Source organism: Petromyzon marinus, chromosome 33, assembly GCF_048934315.1.
Source record: "Petromyzon marinus isolate PM22_M1 ecotype Great Lakes invasive population chromosome 33, UKy_Petmar_22M1.pri1.0, whole genome shotgun sequence".
NCBI lineage: Eukaryota > Metazoa > Chordata > Hyperoartia > Petromyzontiformes > Petromyzontidae > Petromyzon > Petromyzon marinus.
Genome location: NC_133699.1, coordinates 1,812,516 through 1,838,507, shown reverse-complemented (window position 1 = coordinate 1,838,507; position 25,992 = coordinate 1,812,516). Strand labels below are relative to the sequence as shown.

The window sequence follows — 25,992 nt, the reverse complement described above, 5'->3', positions numbered from 1 at the left end:
CCAAAGAGTTCGACCGAAGGGACAAATGGGAAAACCCAAACGAGTCCACGCAGAGGGATATGAGGGCAGGTAGGAGTACATCTGAAAAACTAAACTTAACAATGAAAACGGCAATTAAAAAAGAGGGTGTTTAATCAGCGTACATTACCTGGTGTGACACAAGAATCAGAAAGCATGGACATCGACAACAAAAAGAGAGAATAAAAGCTAAACAGTGCATGAAGAAGCAAGGATAGGTGCATGCTTGGCATTACACAAATACAGGAATTAGCAGGACATGTCCTATTCATGTTCGCACCGTACATAGCCAACCGTGCTAATCGGAGGTGTAGGGGAATGACAAACTAAACACAAAAAGCAGTTCTAAAGAAATGAGTGCTCAACCTAGATAATTTAAAAGTACATAGCTCCAGTGGCTTGCTAATATTGGCAGGAAGAGCGTTCTAGATGGCCGCAGAAGCGCACGTGAAAGCGCGTGATGCAGTGACCGTCTTTGTCCAATGGTTAGCCAAAAGTCGCATGCTAAATACGTTATACTAACTGATAATGCAAGGGAATGGAATGAGGCCGGACACACATCGTGGGAAGGGACGGTGTTCCGGTGGTCGAGACCCAGGAGGCATTGGCAGCTCAGGGGAGACTCTGACGAGACCTTCACCCACCAGTGGATAGATCATGGCTGATGACAATGCGAAGAGCCCTTACTATATCCAATTAGTAAATTTAAACTGGATTTTCAAATCCTTGTTTTTACTTTTACAAATCCTGTTCTCAAAAATCCTTCTGCTGCCATTTGCATGGAAGGGAAATGGATTACTGTACACTTCTGCGCATCCACATCTCCAGGTCACCAACTGGCATGACCCTCAACCACAGTACACACACACGTAATACACAACAGTGCGGTACAATTACTGCAGCTTTGCATGCATACGGCAGCAGCAGCAGCAGCAGCAGAGATAACTTAATAAAAACGTATTTATTACCTTAAAGAACTTTGACAGTGAAGCAGCCTAGGATTCAGAAGTCCTCATAGCTCGTCCCCAGCATCCGCTTGAGTTATCTGTGAGGCAGACACAGAACACATTCACCTTGGCACCGGCGACACCAGAACTCCATGCACGCACACACAGCAGCACTGATCGCTCACGTCACCATCAAACCTGCCATCACGGGCGTGGACTTGGAGTCGGTGCAAATTGGAACTTTTTAATAGCGGCATCGCTCGGGGCGCAACCCGCCGAAGACGTCTTTGAGCAATCGCGTCTCCCTATCGCTGGCGATCGAGAACCACAACTGGCCGAGTGACATTTTTCTGCCTCTCTTTGGCGTCTCGGTGTGTCAGGGTGCTGCACAGACAGCGACCGACCACCGTTGGCTGGGATGTTTGCTCGTTTTTGCAGCCAAGAGCACGGGCGCGTGATGTTTCTGGGGGCACAAAATCCATTCGCTACAACCGTGGGACCTTGTTACAAACAACAACAAAAAACCGAACCCCCTTCGCGCACACAGCGCGACGGGGGTGGCATATCCTCTGAACCCGGGCTCCGTCACGCACTGTGAAGTCACGCCAGCGACGCATGTTGACCCGCCGCCATCTGCGTTCCTTCCGTGCCTTATTAACTTTATGTGGTCCGTGCGCGTGACATATCGTTGTGGAGACACCGACGCTCTTTGTTGCCGAGTCCCCATGCAAAATGCGCGATCCGCGTCAGCTCGATATACATCTGCTTCACGTCCAATTCTCCGATGTATTTATAAGGTCAACACAGACGCCGCGTTACATCGCAGTTTGCCGCCGGAAACATAATCCAATTAAATCGTTAAAGGGCGTATAGTTATATTTAACTCCTTGTTATGTGCTACGGTTGGTTATGGATGATTCCAATTCCGTAAATTATGACCAAACCCACGTCGCAATGGAAAAAATGAAAACCGGCTGGAAACAACAACGCATACATGAATGCATTGCATGTGCAGGCCGAGAGCTTTTGCACACGCAACGAAAGCCTTTCGTGCGTTGTTAATGTTCAAGGTGTTTGCGATCACACGAGGCTGATAACTCTTTTGTGGAATGCGTGTTTCTTTACGTACACACATATTCACGTGTGCACGAATGCACGCGAGAGACCCATGAAGCAGTAAAACATTTTGCACTTTAAAAAACACCGGTAATTGACGGCGTTAAAACATTTTTCGTTACGTACAAAAACAAAACAACTCTCGGCATCGGTGTAAATTGTCCATCTCCAAATAAGTCTTTTGCATCTGGCAACCCAACTCTTTCCATTAATTATCAGCAGAGCGAAGCCTGTTAAAACTACATGTAACAACTGCCCGCTAAAGCTGACGTCTTATTGCTCAAGAAGAAGATGACATTTTCTGCGGTTAAGTGTGTGCGTGCACAACATATATCATCAGGAACAAATATAGTATCAACCTGACCTGGGTCTCCCCAAGGTTGACACGGTCTCAAATGTATTGGAAACATTGCATTAGATAGAGCTCACTTATTACCGGCATTTTATACAATCGACAACAGTCGATGGAAATACCTTTGGAGATGTACGGGTAATAGTTAGTGGGTCGCGGTGGTGGCGAAGGCTGAGAGGCGACGGACAACGAGAATGGACGGACGATGCTGTCAGCGACGTGAGCGTGTGTCGAAGCTACGCAAATCGGCTCGCAGTGCGAATAATAATAAAGTGGCGACGTATTTGCGAAACAACGTTAAAGGGAAAGACGTCAATCGGGGTTATCCCACTTTTACGAGCCACGAATTACAATGTGAGAATTTTCAGGGAGGATGACGACTGCACCCAGCAGAGGGTGCTGTGTAATCACTCGGCAGCTGCAACTCTCGAAGCCTGGGTGAATTGCCGACCGCTGGGTCGGGACGAGATCCGCCCAACAGTTGACAAGAGTGGCTTGCTAGCCCCACCTTTTCATAACCCACATGGCACATTCATCTAAAGTGGCACCCTGCATTTGCAAAAAAAACTCAAAGCGCCACTATACTCTCTCACGTGAATAATTTCAACTTCTGCCAGGGTCCAATACCCTCCAGAAATGTTATAATTTCTTCCTACAAACCAGCGATCGCATTCTTGAGTAGTGTGATAATGTGTGTGCATAAATGGCAAGCATTTGAGGAATGGTGTTTACGTGTACAGTAGTGTGGAAGAGTAGGCAGAATACCCTACAGAGCTGCCTGTATGGAGGAGGCCCTTCCACCGCCTGTAGTGTGCAAGAGTAATTAAAGGGCAGCACCTTTACCTTTTACATACGTGTAATCACAGAGAAATTAATCAATTATGTTCACAATACACACAGGGAATTGCCTGTGAGACTCAAGAAATAACAATCTTTCCACACTCTACTCTTTAGTTCTTTCGGTAAAGTCACGTAGGTAGAAATATTTTTATTTTATTTCTACCTACGTGACTTTACCGAAAGAACCAAAGAGTATGGATTCCTGCAGTCACGAAAGCTTCAAATCAATCTTTCCACACTATATAGAAGAAGACGATATGTGAATATTACATTCAAGCTAAATGGGCTAGCAGAAGGGTGCAAAAAAATCGAGTAGCAAAGGCAGCAGAATCCAAACAAGAGGGAACAGATTCCCAAACTGAATCGCGACACCGGATTGCGACGATTCATTTGGGGCACGAGTATGATTGACATTCGACACACTGGATCCCAGACGATGTTGTTACTTCAACTGCCGGCTACAAACCTCCCTAAGCACTGTCGCTGCACGGCGCCCTAACATGGCCCCCGCAGTATAATTTGCAGTGTAAATTGAGGTGATATTTATAGTGTCGGCACTGTCCAGTGTAGCGCAAAGTCCTTTAAAAAATACCGGTTTGTTTTCTGAGTCTCTTCGATGATATAAAAAAAAATTGGTGCCAAGCCATTACCTGTTGATGTTTAAACTACCTTACAAACTGCCACTTAAGTCTCGACATTTACACAATCAGTCCTGGGATAGACAAACAGTGCCCAAATTCTTGCGCCAACTTTGAAATCTGCCCAGTATTTGTTTTTTGGCAGTGTTGGGCAAAAAAAGGTTCCTTGCAAAAACACAAATTTAAAAAGTGCACACGCAAACACAATCAAATAAAACACGGGCTGCATGAGCAGTGATGTAGTCCCTCGGTCGATCTGCAGGTTGCGTGTGGTAGGGTAAAGTGTGGCTACTCCTGCATCTTCCAACGCATCTGCCCATCCATGGAAAACGAGGCCAAAGTACCCTCCCCAGAGGTAATCGAGTGGCAGCCCTTCTGCCAACAGTTGTGTAAGAAAGTAATAAAAGCCACGTCATTTATAGTAAAGAGATGGTCCCCCTTACGTTTGTGATTAAAGCATGTCCATCCAAATGGATATTACATTTTCAAAACATTGGTCAAAAGATGCAGCACTTGTATTACTAATGCCTTTTATTTACCCATGAAAGCCTCACCGGATGTCGAGACTCATTTTTCCAGGTGGGTCCTACAACAGTTTGGGATGTTTGGTCTAATTCAATCAACGAATGTTTTTGGCTTCACGTGTGGGGAAACTCAAGTACCCAAATGAAAACCCACGCAAGTGTAATATTGGGGCAATCGAAATGAAGAACCGACTTGCTGTTCTGCCATCTCCCTTCCATCTTGCAGACGAGCAAGTTCGGGAGTTTCACAAGTCCACGCGACCCACCCCAGGCCTTGTTGCCTCCGAGGCGCTGCCGTGTCACAGAGGTGGGCGCAACAACCACACAAACGTCCGGCACGCGGCAAACATGGGCCACCAAGCCAAGGTAGCTTTCTGGGCCGCAGATTTTGATATATGTATTTCGTGAAAATAATGTTCATAAACACGGAGACGGTGTATTCATGTGTCGAGGTCCACACAACGGAGGCGGTAGAGGAGGCAAAAAAAAACCTGTCCTTGTTGATACCACGCCGTGTGAACAGGGTGAGGTAGCCGTGCCTGCAATCTGTGAACAATGCAGTCGTTTCTTTTCATTCAACGTTCAACAACAATACCAGCCCTGAGAACTTTCCTGCGGTGCTTTCCTTATTTTATTTTTTTCGCCACCACGAAGAACACCCATTACGGTCGTACGCAGCCGATTTTGATATTATTATTATACACCGCTGTGTTCTTGTGTCCTTGTGATGGTGCCGTGGCATAACGGTGAGCACACGAGACACGCAATCAGTGCACGGGTCGCCGGTTCAATTCCATCTCCTTGGCGTGCGGTCGCATAATACATGGTTTACTACTAACAGTTGATAGGCACGGCACGTCGCGTCTCCCGGGGTAACAAGGGGGGTAACCCAACTCTTCTTCCAGGATGTATGGAAGAGAAGGCCGAATGCCCCAGAGTGGAGTTCCTTCTAACAGCGGCGGCATGAGGAAGCAATTTCAGACCTGCACCTTTTGCCTTTTCCTTTCTGGATCCTTCCATTGGCCGCTCACTCTGCCTCCTCGTCCCATCTCTGGGGTATTGCATAACTGGTCGTGGGCATGTATCCTGCCAACCCCCTTACTCGCTGGCTCTGCGGGCATCGTGTCACGCTGGGCCACACCAGCGTTCACTTCTGCTGGCGCTCGTTAAAACTTGCACAGTGCCGCTCGGAACGTGATTTGGCACGAATCTTTCACGCTGAGTTGAGGGGGGGGGGGTCAGGGGTTCATTCTTAATTGCAAGTCGGCCGAGCTGAAATTCGGCTCACGCAAACGCCTGAGGGAGAACCCAGTAACAAAAAAAAACTGCCTAAGTTGGCACGTGGTTGGAACTGTTCGACCAACGTTTGCCCGATGAACCGCGCTTAATGGGAAGAAGAACCTCACGGTTTGTGGGATGAACGGCAAGGAAAGGAGTTTTTAAAAAAAAGCCGCACATCTGCGTATGGTTGCAACGCCATTTTGTGAGACAAGGCACGCTGTGGAGTGCGGTGTGAAATGGCGACTGGTATGCATGCATACAGCAGAAATCTTATAAAAAAAAGACAAACATCACATGTGCGCGGATGCCTCTGGGACATTTTCCGATGAATGTCAGGATCTCTGGGATTTTATAAACAGCGGGCGTGGCTCAAGCACGAGTCAGTCTCCAACGACCACCACAACCCTCACCACTCACAACCACCACTCACCACTCACCCCCCCACAACCCTCACCACTCACCACCACCACTCACCACTCACCCCCCCCACAACCCTCACCACTCACCACCACCACTCACCCCACAACCCTCACCACTCACCACCACCACTCACCACTCACCCCACAACCCTCACCACTCACCACCACCACTCACCCCACAACCCTCACCACTCACTCCACAACCCTCACCACTCACCACCACCACTCACCACTCACCCCCCCCACAACCCTCACCACTCACCACCACCACTCACCCCACAACCCTCACCCCTCACCACCACCACTCACCACTCACCCCCCCACAACCCTCACCACTCACCACCACCACTCACCACTCACCCCACAACCCTCACCACTCACTCCACAACCCTCACCACCACCACTCACCACCACCACTCACCACCACCACTCACCACTCACCCCACAACCCTCACCACTCACCCCCACCACCACCACACACTTCTTACTCTCCTCACAAAACTTCTGATCTCTCCCAACCCCGCTCCCTGCGAGCTCTCTCACCACCCACAGTCGCACCCCAAGCTCAACACGGTCCACTCCCCCCTCCAGCCTCCACCGCCAATGCACAACGCATTTAAGACTCCCGCAACGGGGGGGGGGGGGAATAAAACCAGCGGAGAAAGCACACGCACAAAAAAAATGGTTCGATATCACTGTGTAACAAAAATAAAATTTGTTCCTGGGTACCAAGTGTTATTTTCTAATTGCTTATGCCTCAAAAGTACAGAAAATGGGCTATTATTCCCCACAAACTTTGCTTTTGTGACCAGGACAGCGATATTTAGAAAATAACGTATTTTCAATGAGAAAACATGGTGTGCATTTGTGTCATTCCTTCACGTAAAGTCCTGGTCACAAAAGCAAAGTTTGTGGGGAATAATAGCCATTTTATATACTTTTGAGGCATAAGCAATTAAAAAATAACACTTACTACCCAGGGCCAAAAATCGTGTTACATCATCGTGTTATTTCAAAGCTCAAACCAGTTCCTCCGGCCTTGTTGAAAGGGAGAGAATCGTCACACCGCGATTCCTCCACGCCGCTCTCACTTGAGACAGTAAGCCGAGTGGTGGCCACGAACGTGAACGACGTCAATCCCTCACTGCTGTATCTGGGGCATCCCCATGCCGTGCAGGATCGTTGTGGTTATTTCTAACCACGCTTCACCACACTTTGCCCCAGCAGCAGATTGCGACGTGACTATCAACTGCTGGTCATAGCCAATTTATTATACCACTGGGCACCAATGAGATGGAATTGAACCGCCGACCTCTGCGTGTCGAGCGTGCTCAAGGATGCCCACAACGTAGCACCGCAGAATCCCACAGCACCCCGCTCCATGCATCTTGGCACTATCCAGGCTCCGCTCTGCTTGGCTTGCGAGATGCAACGATATCGGTCGCATTCCAGGTTGATACGATCGTGGGCGGAAATCAAACAGCCTAATTTGCATCCATATGTTTGCGAGTTTAAAAAGTGTAAAGCGCAATTGCATCACGTCCTAAGATGAGCCGCCAAGCAAAGTAAGCATGCGTGATTAACCCGTTGACGTTCTCTCATGTCAACTATTAAAACCACAGTCAACTGCATGTGTATTTTACATGCGGAGTGCTGGGGAAAGCCCACACACATGAGGAGATAATCTAAAAGGTACGGTGGACAGGTCGGAAAACCTACTCGCCATATGTGCGTCGAACTTCTTTTGCACCATACGCAGCCAACCGTGCTAATCGGAGGTGTTGGGTGCCTAATGGCTGCATTAGTACTTGACCCACCAAACCTGTCTGCGAATAACCAGATTGCAAGCACAATCAAATGAAAAAGGGAAATGTGTATCTCTGCAACTGCTTGTTAACGCCACTGCTGGTGGTAGGGACTCCACTAGAGGGAGCGTGTCGGCCCACTCTTGAGCGATTGCCGGACATCTCGTACGCACGCTGAACTTCTTCCGTGCCGTGCGTAGCCAACCATGCTCATCGGAGGTGGAAGAGATGGGAGTATACCCTACACTTTAGCTCACCACGCACGGATAGTGAAGTGTATCGCCCAACATTTCGTCTGCCGCGCAAGTCCAGGGCTCCAACGACGGCGACTCCACGGGGAAGCTCTAGAGCCCTTACAAAGCACACAACACACTTGCAATAGCCAACCTACGGCCAACGAACCATGCGGACCTTTCTGGACTCCTTCCAAAATAGCACAACACCAAACGATTGCTCATAAACGTAGTTTCTCTTTTTTTTTTGCTCGTAGATTCTAAAACAAAAGTTTTAATAGCAGGCGCTATAACAATGTTGTTTTAAGCCTGCTGCAAGTTTTGTGTTTTTAAGGAGCGTGTGTATGCGTCAACTGTGCCGTGTGGCAGCATGGCGCTTAGGTCGGGCAAAACATCCTGTTCGCATTCCACGATGCTTTACAATCGAAGTTCTTCGGCCGTAAACGCACGCAGCAGCTAGCCTCAGTCACGAAGTCCCCTGGCGTGTGCCGACTGCAGTGCAGCCTTGCGCAAAACGCGCGTGACAACACCGCGCGCGTGACAACACCGCGCGCGTGACAACACCGCGCGCGTGACAACACCGCGCGCGTGACAACACCGCGCGCGTGACAACACCGCGCGCGTGACAACACCGCGCGCGTGACAACAACGCGCGCGTGACAACACCGCGCGCGTGACAACACCGCGCGCGTGACAACACCGCGCGCGTGACAACAACGCGCGCGTGACAACACCGCGCGCGTGACAACACCGCGCGCGTGACAACACCGCGCGCGTGACAACACCGCGCGCGTGACAACAACGCGCGCGTGACAACACCGCGCGCGTGACAACAACGCGCGCGTGACAACAACGCGCGCGTGACAACAACGCGCGCGTGACAACTTCACGCGCGTGACAACACCGCGCGCGTGACAACACCGCGCGCGTGACAACAACGCGCGCGTGACAACTTCACGCACGTGACAACAACGCGCGCGTGACAACAACGCGCGCGTGACAACACCGCGCGCGTGACAACAACGCGCGCGTGACAACAACGCGCGCGTGACAACAACACGCGCGTGACAACAACACGCACGTGACAACAACACGCACGTGACAACAACACGCACGTGACAACAACACGCACGTGACAACAACACGCACGTGACAACAACGCGCGCGTGACAACAACGCGCGCGTGACAACAACGCGCGCGTGACAACAACGCGCGCGTGACAACAACGCGCGCGTGACAACAACGCGCGCGTGACAACAACGCGCACGTGACAACAACACGCACGAGACAACAACACGCACGTGACAACAACGCGCACGTGACAACAACGCGCACGTGACAACAACACGCACGTGACAACACCGCGCGCGTGACAACACCGCGCGCGTGACAACACCGCGCGCGTGACAACAACACGCGCGTGACAACAACACGCGCGTGACAACAACACGCGCGTGACAACAACACGCGCGTGACAACAACACGCGCGTGACAACAACACGCGCGTGACAACAACACGCGCGTGACAACAACACGCGCGTGACAACAACACGCGCGTGACAACAACACGCGCGTGACAACAACACGCACGATACAACAACACGCACGTGACAACAACACGCACGTGACAACAACACGCAGCTGCGAGCGGTAGTCGTGGTTGAAGCCGTCGGTCGCCATCTCGTGAAACCGATTCCCCAATTGGGCACTCCAACCTCTCCCCCCCCCCCCCCCAAGATTGTCCCACAAGCGCGCAAGAGAGACGCCCAAATTGCCCTCTCACAGGGGCTATATCAGGTCACCCGGAGGCACTTCCGACAGCAGTAGTTCGAGCAGCAATTGCAGGGCTGCACCTTGACCTTTAACTGCACTGTAATTATTTGGGTGACCGCGGCGCATTCCCTCGTAGGCTGGGCATCTCCACACCAGCCAGCACTAACCAGCTTGGGGAAGTATGGTCAAATTGCCCCAACGCCCGACCAACTAAGATTAAGGCAATCCACAAGTCGCGGCATGGGCCAAGTAGGTGACGGAGGAGGTGCAAAGAATCACGTGGTACGAGGCAGAACACCCTCTGGATGGAGGACGTCCCTCTCGACTTTTCGCGGCAGGGGGCAATGCTGCTGTGCACAATCCCAAGTGAGTCATTTGTCACTGTTTGGGGGGATGTTTGGCCGATGACCAGTTGCAATCCACGGTTGTTTTTTTATTCAAATATGGGAGGAAACCCGTGCAATGCAGGGGGAGAACTTACAAATTCCACACTCACTCAAACAGGTGCTATTATGACCGACGGTTTCACTCGACTTTCAAGCAAGAGCACAGAAAGCGACAAAAAAAAAACAATGATTGGAGGCACCTGCTCATAAAGCATCAACAGCTCTGCCTGAAGCCAGGCAGCTGCCCGCCACGAGTTCTAATCAGGGATTGGGATCACCTGCGTCCATCACCTGTGTACATCACCTGCGTCCATCACCTGCGTCCATCACCTGCGTACATCACCTGTGTACATCACCTGTGTACATCACCTGTGTACGCAGTAGCAATCTCAGAAGCTGGACAGGTGCGGCAGGGCCAACTTTGCGGCATTTTGTCAAATGGGCCTCCCGAGCGAGAAATCTCAGGAGCGAGTGCGCATGTGGCCGCTAAGGTTGATCCACAGCGTGATGTTTTTCGGCATTCTTTCGTGTTACAGTTTTGTTGTGCACGCCTTTTACTTGAAACAGGACTTGATAATAAGTCAAATAATCACGGCTCTGTGTGCCAAGCTGAGAAGCGTTTGAAGAGGGATGAATGATTGGTCATGTGACATCTTGTTTTTTTGTCAGTGGGCCAAATACCCAGCTGGGCCACACGAAGAACCGAGTGAGTGTTAAAGGGACGCAGTAAAAACAGTCGAGGCGCAGCCCTGCGCTTGCTCGCCCACGCCACTGCTGGCCAGAAGGGATTTGCGCCAGGCGGAGTGTCCACTGAGGGCCAGTTCTGGCCTCGACTCTTACAACCCTTGGCCTGATGGTCTCGGGAGAGATGGAAGTACTCACACTTTACTCCACCACCGCGCATGCCAATGTCGATAGATTCATTGTGGTTATGCCCCATTTATGCTGCTGGGCGGACAGAGGCAAGAGGGGGGGAGATGAGGGATTTAAGAAACTTGACCCAACCGTTTCGAGATCGAACGGGCGGACCCCTCTGGAAGTCCGTAGCGTGCTAAGCGCTGCGCGCCGCGACGGCGTACACACGTCACGGAGTGAGAGCTCGTTACGCACTCGCGTGGCATTTCCTTCACGTCGTGGAAAGCACGTGTGTGTGTGTACACGCGTGTGTGTGTACACGCGTGTGTGTGTACACGCGTGTGTGTGTACACGCGTGTGTGTGTACACGCGTGTGTGTGTACACGCGTGTGTGTGCACACGCGTGTGTGTGCGCACACACGCGTGTGTGTGCGCACACACGCGTGTGTGTGCGTACACACGCGTGTGTGTGCGTACACACGCGTGTGTGTGCGTACACACGCGTGTGTGTGCGTACACACGCGTGTGTGTGCGTACACACGCGTGTGTGTGCGTACACACGCGTGTGTGTGCGTACACACGCGTGTGTGTGCGTACACACGCGTGTGTGTGTGTACACACGCGTGTGTGTGTACACGCGTGTGTGTGTACACGCGTGTGTGTGTACACGCGTGTGTGTGTGTGAGAGAGATACTTCTAAACAACCACAGAGGTGTTGGGGGGGGGGAGAGCTGTTACGATTGGTAATTTTGCAATCACGATGAACAATGGGCACGAAATGCGAGCCTTACAAAAAGAAAACTCGTGACGACCAAAGTTCCAATCGAGTCAAAATGTACGTATGCAAGTATGAATGTTGAACTTCTTTCGCACCGTACGCTAGCCAAACCGTGCTAATCGGAGGCGCCTAAATGCCATCGTATGCAAGACGTTACTTGCATGTGTGGGTGACTATTCATCACTCGAGTCTCGACACATGTAGCTGGCTGTCACAGATGCCCCGAGGAGCGAGTCACAATAGCAGTAGGCACACAGGGTGTGGAACTTCTAAGCAGCCGTGGCGGCCACACCCAGTGTGTGTGTGTGCTCACAATCATTATTGCATGGTGTGTGTGGGGGGGGAGGTATAGGGCATTCGGTTTGTAAGGCTGCACCAGAGCATTGTCAGCCCTACTGGTTCAAGTTACAATTGGTTCATGCAGCAAGACACTCAGACCAGACGTGCAATAAACACGCAGATGCACGGTTGGGGAGCGGGCAGTCGTTTTGGACTCCGCGCGATGACTGGACAGAGGAAAACGCCCTCTCATCCGTGATGATGTGGGGGGGGGGCGATGCCACGGATCCCATTATCCGTGGGGTAATTATTCATTACTCATCCATAGGTAAAAGTCAGAACCAGAATCTTCATTTATTTTGGAGAAATCCGACGAGCTATGAAGCTCTTTGTCACACGTGTCCAGTCGGGGTGGGCCAGAAAGTAAGCAGTTGCACATTGCATTCAATGTGCAGGTGAGAGGAAGAACATGTTTGTGGGTCATGGGAGTTCTAGCGTGGCCATACGGCTCTCGCGGATAATAGGGGTCGCAGAAAATAGGGTTGACGATGAGAGGCGCTCGAACTAAAATATTTGCAGTTATTTGTGTAATTCTGATTGGTCAGACACTCCTATGAATACGGCATTCAATTATGCAATACGGTCTGCGCTTGCGATGGCGGTTCAAAATACGATCTAAAAGTAAAAAGATAGATATTTTATAGTTTATCAACCTAATTATTGGACCATTGATGAAGAAACATGTAATCTGTAATCCATACGGAAGACTATCCACAAGGCGATGGGATACTGCATTTACATGGATGTATAACAACATGGGCGGGGCGGAGTGGTGGTGCAGTGATCGGCGTAGTGCGTGCAACGAACCGGAGTTTGATTGTCGCCCATGGCTAATATCAGTGTGGAGTGACATCTGAACCGGTTCTGGTACCCCCTTCACCAACTCACACGGACCAGCGTGGTAACGCAGAGCCTAGACTGACACAGCGTGCGAGGCCTTCATCCAGCAGTGGATTTGACACGGGTGCCACGGTCCCGATATGTTAACTACCTCGCCTGGTGCACAGGAGGTTGTGGGTTCGATCCGGACCCTGACGCCTGCTGTTTATTTGGAATCTGCGTGTCTCTATTTCCCTGGTCGTGTGGATGTTTCTCCGTGTCCTCCGGCTTTCCCCTCCACATTTAGAAACATGCATTGAGAGTATTTGGCTGCTATACATTGCCACGTGATAAGCCACATCGTTGAGCTATCATTCGTGGCCAGGTCGCTTATAAAAAAAGAGCTGTATAGCTCAGTGGGCCTTACCTGGTAAAGCAAAAAAATGTTTAGTTTATAGTAGAGACAAAGGGCTGAACATTAGTAATCGTTATAATTACAAGCTCCACATACGGACAGGTGGTGCTGTTGTTAAAGCCTTCGACTACCAATCAGAAGGTTGCAAGTTCAAATCCTACATGGGGATGGACTCGGCCTGTCAACCAACTATGAACGGTAAAATGAGTATCACTCTGTGGAAAGTAAAGAAACAGTATATTTATGGACAGACTGCCCATAGTCACAGTAATGTGGAATTTCCACCATCGGCTCATGATTACCAACTGCACACAAGTGTCCATTAGGAACAGGGAGACCAACTTGCATTTTTTGTTACTTTGGCTTCACGTAAAATATAGCACTGCATATCATTTGCATTCAACATCAACAGTGCTATTTTTTTTTTACACAAACACAGGACTAAAATTGTTAAGTGCAAGCCGCATGAGCCCAAGTGACGAAGCCCCACCAAGTTACCCGGAGCAAAAAATAAACACAAAACTCCAGACCACACAGTTTTTCACATTTCAACCTTTGCCAGCTTACTGTTTATCAAGCTCTGTTGTCGACTGACAGCTGACCTTATCATAACACTTTTTTATAGCCCTCTGCGAGTCGCGTTATAGATGAAAGCCTCCCCAACCCGTGTCGAACATGAGGGGGTTTTTCTTTGACCGTATTTCTCCACGCAGGTCCACTGCGGGTTGGCGAGAGCAGGGGAAAGCCCAGGAGCAGGTCAGACATCAACGCTCGCCGCTGATGTTAGCCGTGATGTTAGCCGCTGACGTTAGCCGCGGCAGGCAAAGCCGACTCTGAGCGAAGAGCACGAACCACTTCCCTACCGCGAGCTCATTTTACGATCGGGCACAACAGTAGTGCACCTATACAATCTGCACCAAATGAGCTTATACCCGACAAGTTACATCTCCCTTAAATGCAAAGTACAGCACAGTCAGTTTACACGAGACAATTTACCACCGTTATAAGCGATAGGAACACAAGACGCTGTTTCAATCTCGTGCGAAAGACACCGTGCCCACCCAGCTCGCCTTGCAGGCAAACAAGCGCGCAGCAGCAGCAGCAACAACAACAACACTACTACGGAACCGATCTGCACGCGGCGATAGAAGTACCGCCAACGTGGAAAACAGTCTCCAATCTTGGCGGTGCGGGTGCAGTTCAGTATTCATAAAACACGTTGCACAAAAACATTTAAAAAATCTAAACATGTTTGCAAAGTTACCCTTCCAGGTCTTGGGTGAAAGATGTAAAATGCACCATCGCCGCTTTGAACGAAGAATAATGCGACAAAACTAAACAGCTATATTGTAAATAAATGCATGATTAAATTATGCAGGTAGAGGTGCAGCCCTGCAATTATCTGTTTACACCAGTGTTGGCAGAAGGGCCTCTCCCACTGCAGCGAGAGACCCTGTGTACGGGACATGAGATCACAAAGCAACGACAGAAACCGCTTGAGAGGAAACGAAGCATTCGTACACAGATTTGATGTGCCTTAGTGCACTCTTATAATGTTTTGCAACGATGCTCAGGCTTTAAAGCATACAGCAGTCTAACTCCAGACGAATCGCATTCCGAGGCAGACCTGTCATGCCCACGCGATTGCTGTGGGACTGGGTGTGTCCTTCACCACTGTTATGCATCAGCTCCCGTGGAACATTGCCGAGTCTCTCGCTGCGCTTTGCTTGAATAAATAAAATAAACAACTAAATAAAACAATGGCAAGACAAATATAGTCACCCATGTGGGGTCGTGCAAGTCACATTTGAGTGACAAGGAGCGATTAGAAGGGAAAAAAAACGAATCGCATCCTAAGGAATTCGCTGGGTGGTTCCGAACTCAGATGAGAGACACCCAAGTGAGATTAGACTTGATTTATGGCACGTGCTACGTGACGATATGTACCAGGAAAAGAGAAACGTTGATCTCTTAAGGCAAAGTGGAGCCTTTGCTTCTTTCTCATCGAGATGAGCCACTGCGCCCCACCACGTGGCCCGAGAAGGTGAATTGTGGCGTTAGGCACGTGACACAATGAGCCACCGATTATTTAAGCAACCGATTACAATGGTCCAATACTCGACTGATCGGAGAACACGGAGAGAGAGAGTTTCACTTCCATTCCCACATGTGTTGCTGGACAGGAGGTAATGTGTGGCGCTTGATGTAGATGATGACGTTCTTCACGACATCGTCATCAGACGAATCTCGCTTTCGAAGGTGGCTATCAGTTTTAAAGGGACCCAAGTAATAGGCGGGGGTGGTATAGGGGCAGAATACGACATGTCGCGTGTGTGTGTACATGGGTGCGAGTGTGTGTGATTGCACGTGTGCATGGGTGTGCGTGTGTGTGATTGCACGTGTATATAATCCAGTCTACCCCTAACACCCGAATCTGTCCCGGCACCTGCCAGCAGCGAACCCTGAACACTTCACGTGCCCTCAAAGTGCAGCTAACCTGGCACAGGTGCCGTAATGACTTTACCATCACTTAGTTTTGCATGGCCGCTGCTGTTGTTCTTGTAAGCCAGTATGCACAAATGAACGCGGAATATTTTTCACCAGTTCCTTATCCACTAATGGGTGACAACCACGTCTAAACTAAGTTGGGCATTGGTGCATTTTTGACTAAGACGGTAAACTAGATTCTCTTCAACTGCACTTTAAAACAGGGCTCATGAGAAAATTTAGCAAAATCAATTAGCAACCACTAGCAACTGCGCGGCATGGCCAGAAGGCTGGGCCGCACGCTCGCGTCGGGAGGACTGGTGACAGATTGTCCCCTGGGGTGAATGGCTTGCTTAGCCTGTCTGGTTGGGCGTTGCTGGCCACACTGTAGCCACTGAGACAGTGTGGCCAGACCGCAAGAATAGCACTGAGCACACGTATAGACATACATGCAAACATGCCACGCTCATCAAGTCCTCGTGACACCCAGGCGTGTGTTCCTACGATCATACAACACAAAAACAGCGGCGGACTCAAGGCTGGAAGATCGCCGAAATAATTCCTCGTCGAACTGGGAGACGACGCAATAGTTCTCGAGGCTATTTTGTCACCAGGGTCCCCGATTGAGGTTTTTTTTATATTTTGGTCAAGAACGTTGAATTATAATTTTTCGATTTTTTTTTTGAGAGCGAGGGCAACCAAAAAACTAACTTCCTGGAGAAAACCTCCAGAGCAGAGTTCACCTGCTGGGATCGCTGCCCCCTTACAGGCACCGACTTTGCCTTACATGCAGCAGGATGGTGGCACACACAATGACCACCCCCCTCCCCATCGATTTGTGATCTCACAATCCCATATTCAAGTCACTGGATCACCAGGCATTGTGGCCACCTCTGTGTGACACAGGCCCTTATATGCTCTTTAAAACGGCGATGTAATAATATCCACTGCCGCTTGCTACGCCATCGGTTTCCTGTGATTGTGCTGCGCAGCCCTCGTTTGTGTTTTGGGGGGGTTTTGCCGCGTGTTGTTCGGCAAAATGTCCGACGTTTCAGCCGACGTGCTGGCAGCTTCTTGAGGAACTCGGGACCTCCAAGTTCCTCAAGAAGCTCCCAGCATGTGGATGTGTAGGGAAACGTCAGGCATCTTGCTGAACAAGCACGCGGTACGACAGCAGAAACACATCGGAGCGCTCACACTGCGATTGAATTTCTCCAAAAGTCATGCAAAACGAGAAAAAACAAAACCCACACTCGTTTTTTAAAAAGTTGTTCATTTCAATATATAACGAGACATTGAATCTTCTTTGGTTATTTCGGTAAAGTCACGTAGAATGAGAATAATTATTTTATTTTATCAATTTATTATTTTATTCTCATTCTACGTGACTTTACCGAAAGAACCAAAGGAGATGAATCATTGCAGTCACGAAAGCTTTAAATCGAAAGAGACATTGAATCTTGCATTGTGATCCACATTTTTTTAAAAAGGCACACCAAGTGTGTGAAGAGGAAGCAGTTGGCCTGAGCGTCTTCCCTTGCAGAGCTGCCGAGCACTGTGGCACTCTGCTTGTAAAGCGTGTTAAGTATTTGGGCATATGAGGTACATCCATGAGGCATTGTGGTGGCAAGGTAGAGAGAGGCGCGATTCTGCCTCCGTATTAAACGCAACGGGTTTGAGTCGAAAGGAAACAACAACTAACAAATTGCATGAATAAATATTGGCCAGAGGCAGACAGAGAGGAGCGAGTCGGTAAGAAGGTTACGCGAGGCCTGGGCCGTTGCGCAACCGTAGGTCCGCCCCCCATTAATCACCGTAAAGACTCGAGACGCGTTGGGACCATAGGAAAGCACCACCTGTTGACAGGCACGTGATCATTGTACAACACGGAGCCAACAGCCACGGCGCGTGTGGAGTTTTTTTAAATAAATAAATTGACGGGAACAAGCAGCACAATGTTTCAGAGGCAAAAAGGTATTTAAGGACAATTTGGCTTTCTGCTGCCGAGGTTCGATTTTGCTTGAAAGTGCGTGGCGCTGATGAGGGGGTCCAAGAGGAGGCACGCGCGAGAGCAGAGCGATAGAAGCCGGGAGGGAGTGGGAGGCAGAGAGCAGGAGATTCGTGGAGTGGCAGAGGGTCAAGAGGAGGTGGGACACTGCCAGGGAGAATACAGGAGGAGGAGAAGGTGGCACGAATCTCCTGACCGACTACGAAAGTCTGCCCTGGCGGGATCCCGGGGTCACTGACGAAAACGTTCCCATAAATAAAAATGCTTTGCATTCCGTACGTAGAATTCAAACCTCAGGTTACACTGGGTGGGAAATTTAACCCCATTTCACTTGGGTCAGACACTGCACCCTATAAACCCCCCTACCCCGCCACCCTCCCGCCACCCCCAAAAAAAATGTTACTGGCAAAGGAGGTCTCATAATGTAAATGCTTACCCCGAGCTCTCAATACTCTGATAGTGCGCTGTTTTTGAGTTGTACGCCTTTTGGCGTCATCTGGTCCAACACCAGTGGAGACTAGGCTCTAAGAAAAGCCGTCTCGGGTGTGGACCAATCAATTTCAAGGACAGTGCATATCATTATCAGAGTTGTCTCTTTTTGTTTGCATTTTGACTGCTTGTGTTGTGGTTATTGCAAAGATGATCCCTTGTATAAAGGTGTCAGTTTTGGTGCCAGATAAAAGGGTAGAAACCTATTACTATATCTTGCTACTGGCAAAGGAGGTCTCATAATGTAAAGGAATATTAACATTAAGCACAATCGTCACTGTACGGTGGAAACTGAATACATGGTGGAAACTGAATACATGCTGTTGACGAAAGTCTCACATTTCTATTGCACATATGACACACGGTGACCATCGTGATCACTATCACCATCCAGAGTCAATCGCGTTATTGCTGCGACCTTCAGATAACGGGAGGGCATTTAAATGGAATTTGTTGGTTTTACGATGTTTGCAGGCCAGATTTCCCAATTGTTTCACGAGGTGAGTTTCCCCTCCTGCTGTGCACACAAAGCGCTTTCCAAGGTCTCTGTGGAAGCTCTCAGACTGAGGTCAACCTCCTCCCTCGCTCCGCCAGCAACTCCTGTTTAACCTCAACCCCTCCCCCTGGCGCCTTTGAGTAAACACATTCAGCTGTGTGAGTTTTATTACGACCTTACATTAAAACAAGCACCCAAACAATTTGTCCCGATTGCATGAACCAAAAAGACCTTAAAACTTCCCTGCCACAATAATTAACAAAACTTATTTGGAATGACAGTCAACAGGTAGACATAATTCAAAATGCGTGACTGCGGGCCGAATGACAGCCGAATAAAGGCACCAACTTTCCTCACGTACCTGCCCACCGAATGAGCGCGTGGGACAAACGTTCGCACACACCCAAGCGGAAATTTGCGTGCCACGGAGTTCGTTCGCAACGAACACTTTCGGGAACTGAATGGACAAGATCGTGACGATGTGATGACAGCGGCTCCAGCGATCGTGCAGCATCGCCCACCGCTGCGCCCGTGTCCGATTTCTGCCCGAGCAAGGGAGAATGTGAGCCGCTCAATACATCTGTACAAAGAAGCTCCCGAGCGCGGTGGACCGAAACATAAAAAAAATTGCGCGGAACGACACGCGGCACAACCCTGAACCACGCCAAAGAGCCGCGTTAGAATGAGTCATCGGCGGTGAAAACTTTTTCATTCAAACTGATTATTACATAAATTAATTGCATTCGGCCAATTAGCAGTACAGTACTCTTGTTCACCCTCAACATTGGCTCAAGGCCATTGCCATCAAAGCAACGTTTGAAGAAATGGTGAACACGACACCGCCCGTGATTTAAACGAGTGGCCCATACGGTGGAGTGTTGAGAGAAAAAATGAAATGTGCCAACGAGGTTGTTGTTGCTTTTGTGCGGTGATTTTGGCTGCTGGGTGTTCCCAAACGCAGAAATGTGCCCATCGGTTCTTTGTGTTTGGACGTGATGGGTCAGTTCAATTGTCACGCCTGCAATTCACGCCACTCAGCAAAGACCTTTCACCGGCGGCAAAGTTGGTTACCAGCCATGCCTAAAACCAGGCCCCATTGAAAATGAAAATGCTACTTGGCAACATCCCACAGTGATCGGAACTTTGGATATTGTGCGCACTGAATTTTATCTTGGTTGCATATGCGGGAGACACGTTTTTATCCGTAGTAATTTGTGCGTGTTCGCAGTCACATGGTCGAACCGATTTCCGGCTCAAATGGGCTTTCAGGCATACGTGCTGATCTCCTGCCGATAGCCCTGAGCAAGTGGCGGGTACTTATCATTCCTATGGCGGGGACGAGTCTGTCCATGACAACCACTGTTGAGTTCTGCCAAAAAGTGGAACTCACTTCATGAACCCTTGGAGGAATTGATGGGCCGAGTCAAACCCCAACCTGGATTGGAACTCGCGACCTTCAGCATCACGAGCCGCTCACTCAACAAGCAGTGTTTTGTTTTTCTATTTTAATGGCCTGCACATATTCATGAGATAAATATTCACTTCAGACAGACTCGTGGTGGGGAAAGGGAAGCAGCAAACGACTCATTGCAATCGTCACAATTTCTCCACATTTCTTCGGACATCAGAGATTCATCGATCAACACCAACCACCCACATCCCCTGCCATGGGGGCACGATTCTAAAACCACAAACCTCGTTCCGTCAACGGTTGAAACTCTTCACGCGGAATTTCAGCTAAATTTTTCGTCAAACGAATCCCTTTCCCGTGGCCATGTGCATCGCATTAGGAGCCAAGAACAAACGGCGATGCGGCATATGGTTTGGATATTCTCAACTGTTTTCACGAAGTCCACTTTCTTAAAGGCGTACTTTTCTACGGTGCAAGGCTTATGAGTATGCACCCACGTGGCTGATTCGATGGTAGAAAATAATAAATATTGCCTTGCAAGCAGAGCAATGATTTTGTTACTCGCTGTGCCTCGACGTTCACTACCGCTCGCTCGCTCGCCCGCCCGCCTGCCACATTCCACAACTGGATAACGGCCGCACGCGGTAAGGTGAACCGGTCGCCGTCAAAGGGAAACACGGGGAAATGTTTTTCGCTGCTTGCTTTACACGTGCAAAGATCCTTATATTTCATAGACATGCTAAATAAAATCGACACAAAGCAGGTGCCACGTGGAAAGCATTTCGCTTCACAGATACATACGGATTCCATGTTCTTATTAAAGGGTTTGGCAGAATTAAGGTTTTATCAAATTGTCTTAATGGCGCGATAACAGGCAACACAGGTCAAATAACAAGTGTATTCGCCATGCAGTGCACGTGACGGATTCTAGCGTCGCCTATCGTTGCCGACTCTCAAACAGACCGGGAAAACGAAACGGCTCACGTTTTCTCCATAATGTCAACCAAAAACAGAATGCTGTTGATTCACACGACCCTGTCATTGATACATAAATGGATGCACTTTAACGTGGAGAGCTCCCCATTGCAATTCACATAACCATTAGCATAGGTATGTACACGTAAAGCCCTTTTGTCGATCCACTGCTGGATGAGAGCCTCCTCTACACGCGATGCAGTGGGTGGTTGGGATTATTTGACCATACATCAGCGAGCTGGTCAGTGCGTGTTGGTGAAGGCAGGGGGAGAATGGATTCTGCTCAACTGCTCTCTGCTGCCAAGAAGTGTGGAGAGATGCGAGTTTGGAACGTTACACTGAGAGACGTCGAGAGGGACACTTGGATTAGAAGATACACAGAGGTTAAAGGCACCATTCAAAATGTTTATAAAACAAAGCGGGCTTGTGCAGGCCACATCGTTAGAAGAAGCCAACCCCAATCGTCAAGAATTTATGACGCAGTGGCTACCAAGAAATGGAACGCGAACCTTAGCACATCTACAGAGGTGATTGAGTGATGAGGTGGGTTTGTTTGCAAAGTGCAACGTGAGTGATAGCAGCAGCTTTAGGAGGCCTTCATCCAGCAGTGGATTAACCGTGGCTAATGATGATGACCGGCCTAAGGCTTTGTCTATTTCCTTCACTGCATGTGTGCAAACACCAAGCGGATGAGTGAGAGATGGGGTTTATTTTACACGAGTCATACAGCTCACTCATCGGCCACACCCGAAAACCGGAGCAAAGCCTTTAAAAAAACCCAACGCTGGGCACATTTCAGCTAATCACAGAGGAGGCTTCGGGGCTAAAGCCTCACAAATATGCGCAGTTAACAAACTCTTGCAAGAGCCAAGCAGATCGTTGCTACAAGACCCGAAAGGCCCCAACCACCGGACCCTGGCCCGAGGCCTGTGCACGCCTCGTCGAAGCGAGCTAACAAACTGCAACGAAATGTAATGCCTTGGCCACCAAAAATAAGCAACATATATTTTAAAAAAAAACTCTACTTCTGGAAAATGCTTTGTGTCCACGTGGATCCCATTTGGGGAGCAGATGTGCATACTTTAAGCCCCATATAAACAGGTTTAAAGGGGCTCTGTGCAATAGGCACCTCCTATATAATAATCACCACAGAAGCACGTGTGGACCCTGATCTGGCCTACTTTCAGCTCTTTTTCTCTTGTGCCCCCCCTCCTGCTTACTTTCCACTACCATCTCCCCGCATCCTCCTCTCCCTTGGCCTGCCAAGTTGCTACGTTCAATGGAAATCCAACAAACGCGTTGCGAAGAAACAACCCCCACCCTGCCCCCCACACACCGTGGGGTGATTTGTTGTAGCGGCGTTGGCACGCAGAGCTCCCAACCGAATTGGGGGCGATGCGCAGACGGAACGAGGTGGCCGCGGCCTTCAACAATGCAGGTCAGCCGTGCCTAATGAAGTTTTCCTCCGATCACAGTTTGAAGGCACTTTAGAGGAGTGGCTGTAGAAAAGGGAAGAGAACCACCCGGACTCCAACCTCGCCTTGTTAATACTGATTCACATCGCATAGCGAAAACATCCACCCCGGACAATACACAAACAATTAGAAGAAAATCTTTCGTAAACACGGTAATTGCTGGCTCCACGCCCACGATTCGTGCCTCGTGTTTGGGATTCACCCCCACCCCCTCGTTGGGGAGCGCGGCATTCCAAAAAGGTCGCCGCGGGTTTTTCTCAAGAAATATGTCTGCGGCAGGGCACGTGGTGGGACTACGCATCAAGGATTCCTTGGTGGCTCCTGCCAGCGATGGTATCTCCCAACTTCACGAGCGGGCGCCACTAAACCCCCACCCCCCCCCCCCCCCCCCCCGTTCCAGCCAGATACACTTCAGAAAGTCGTGCGGCGGCAGCACCTACTCGACACGTTACCCCCACTCACCGGCATCTCTCGAGCGTGACCTCATCGCGCTCTTATAACGCAGCCTCCCAGATGCCTCGTGTGCCTGCGTTGACGGGACCCGTTCCGAAGTGTGTACTACGCATGCATGCGCACGCACCGCTGCGAATGCCCGTACGCGGGCATCAACGACAAATAATAATTATTTGTTCTATCTACGTGGCTTTACCGAAAGACCCAAAGAATATAAGACAAATAATAAAAAATAAAATATTTCCTTGCGCGCGTGCACACCCGCGCGCGAGACGTATTATGACAAGGCGATTGCAGTGTTGGCATGCCAAGCACCCGTGCACGCGGGCGCAGAGGCGTCGAAGTGATGAGCACACGCAGACACTTTAGTGCGCACAAAGCCGGCACACAGAAGCGAGCGGCGTGTTCCGTGTGAGCTCGGAGCGGGCGTAAGCAAGCGGGAGCACGACACATCCCGACTCACCACGCGGAGATAAGGGCTAGGCGCTTCTTGACAAGATTGGCTTAGCTTCTCTTACTTAGCAGGGAATGTAAAAATCTGTAATAGCCACAGAAGCTGTGTATAACTCTCTCTCTCTCTTTCGCAGCTTGCAACTTGCAGCATGAGCCACAGTGGATTGCGGCGTGGTACTTTGGGTCGAGTTTGTGAAACTTTTTCCCCGACACACCGTGCACAAAGTCGGGCTTCGCTTTTGTACCGCCCCACTCGTTGCATCTACAGCAAAAGCCAAACGTGGAGATTAACTGCATTGACTGGAAATGTTTAACCTATTCTCGAGGCAGCTACATGACCAATGCTGCTCACCCTCCCTCCCCCCACCCCTGCATTTTATTCCACATACACGTTTAATTTAAAAATAAAAGAGACCTACGAGGTCATGTGCAGCCGTGCGCTCATACATCATGACATTGACAACCCAAGTTACACACTCACCCACACGCGTGCACACTCGCGCGCACGCCTTCACTCAGCGAGACTCCCTGACGGACCGCGCACGCACCCACCAAGCCGCCGCACAGGCCACGGACACGTGGCACGGACGCACGCCCACACCCCCCCCCCCCCCGTGTCGTGCACTCGCAGCGATCCACACTCGTGCGTGCCCCTGCAAAGCCCCAACCCCGGTATAGCCTCGACCGACAAATGGGGACAGTTGCTGCGAGCGAGCAGCTGCGAAGAAGCACGGTTGGTGCGGGCTTCACCACGCCCGGCCGCCTCTTCTTTGCTATTGCACGCCTAACCACGTACACGTTTAAGTCCGAGTGTACCTAAGAGAGCGCCAGAAAACAGTGAAGATAACCACCACCGTTGTCCAACGTGGTTGGAAATGGAACTCGGGTCACCGGTTTCGTGGTGCGTCGCGCGAGACGCTACAGCAGCGGGCCCCCACCCCACGATGCACGGCACACGCTCGCGAGCCCCCGGTGAGAGGGGGGACCCCCCCCCCCCCCGCCACCTTCACGGCTTCCCCTGCACCGGCAGCCCCTTGGGGAAGTGAGCCGCGAGCGTGGCGGCTGCCCCCCGGTGGTGCGTTGCTGAACTCGGGAAGAAGCTGGCGCGTCCAACCGGGGCCTTCCCACCGCCGACGGACGGGAAATAAAGCGCCCCTAACAATGAACGTCGACAGCCCCCACACGCGGCACTACATCACACGCACGCCGCAGGAAGCGCCAAACAACGTACCCTCCGTTTCCTTTTCCACATTAAAATAATTTGGATGGAATTTTTCCCCCCGAACAATGGGCGATTTTTTTTCATCGCGGGTTTCTTTAAAATTTACGACGGCGTTTCATTTTGCGTTTCCCCTGCGCTGCTGCTGGGTTGTGGCGAGCGCAAAAATGTCAATTAAAAAAAAAGGCATCCGAATCGTGAATGGGACTTGCATTGCTTTATTTCAATTGGCATAACATTCATTATCCACCGCAACTATTCTAAAAGGCAACGCATGATGGATAGGTGAACTTAAAATTTGCCAACGATTCATTAAAGCTGGCTTTTGCACTCGATGGGCCCGGATTTTTTGGCGATCAAAAGCATTTTAGTGCCGTGGGCAGTGCTCACGAGTACAGTATTTCACGTCATGCACGCACCCAGGTGCGTTCACAATTACTTGCATATTTAGCCCGCCCCCCCCCCACCCTTTTTATCCTTGCAAAAATGTAAAGTTTACCAGCGTAGGACGGTGGCAGTCGGACAACACTTGAATCAGTGCTTAAACCCCGATTTGAAAACAGTCCACTTATATGTAATCAATCGCTCGCATGCATACATGCAGTCACCCACTGGCTGGTTGTCGGAGCAATGCTTGTAATGGGGGGGGGTGCTGCGTGTTATTGGGGTATCATGATATCCACTAGGGGTCGGGGTGATGGAAGGTGAAATGCAAGGTAGAGGAGAGGGCAAATCCAACCGCTGATGCGAAACGGATTGCTCGTGAGTTTGTGTCCATTTGACGGCCTGCGTACAGGCCAAAGAGGTGGTGGCCAGTAAAAGAGCATAACAGCAAGTCTGCGCACAATCTCATTGTGCCATCCCAAGTCTCCAAATACAACTTAAAATATATTATTATCATAATTATTTTTGGCTTCGCAAAACCAATATTATCAAGCAGAATTTGTTTAAGCAGGCAAACTCTGTACTGGTTTTGATCAACAAGCT

General features: G+C 50.0%; 1 protein-coding gene across 5 annotated transcripts in view; it reads right to left on the bottom strand.

The window, feature by feature from the left end:
* Positions 1 to 25,992, bottom strand: part of LOC116948288 (neuroblast differentiation-associated protein AHNAK-like) — a 70,742-nt gene that overhangs the window by 24,855 nt on the left and 19,895 nt on the right. For all 5 annotated transcript variants that reach the window (XM_076071433.1, XM_076071436.1, XM_076071432.1 and 2 more), the window contains one exon: positions 987 to 1,063. The gene's annotated coding sequence lies outside the window, so the exon portion shown is untranslated. The remainder of the gene's footprint in view (positions 1 to 986; positions 1,064 to 25,992) is intronic.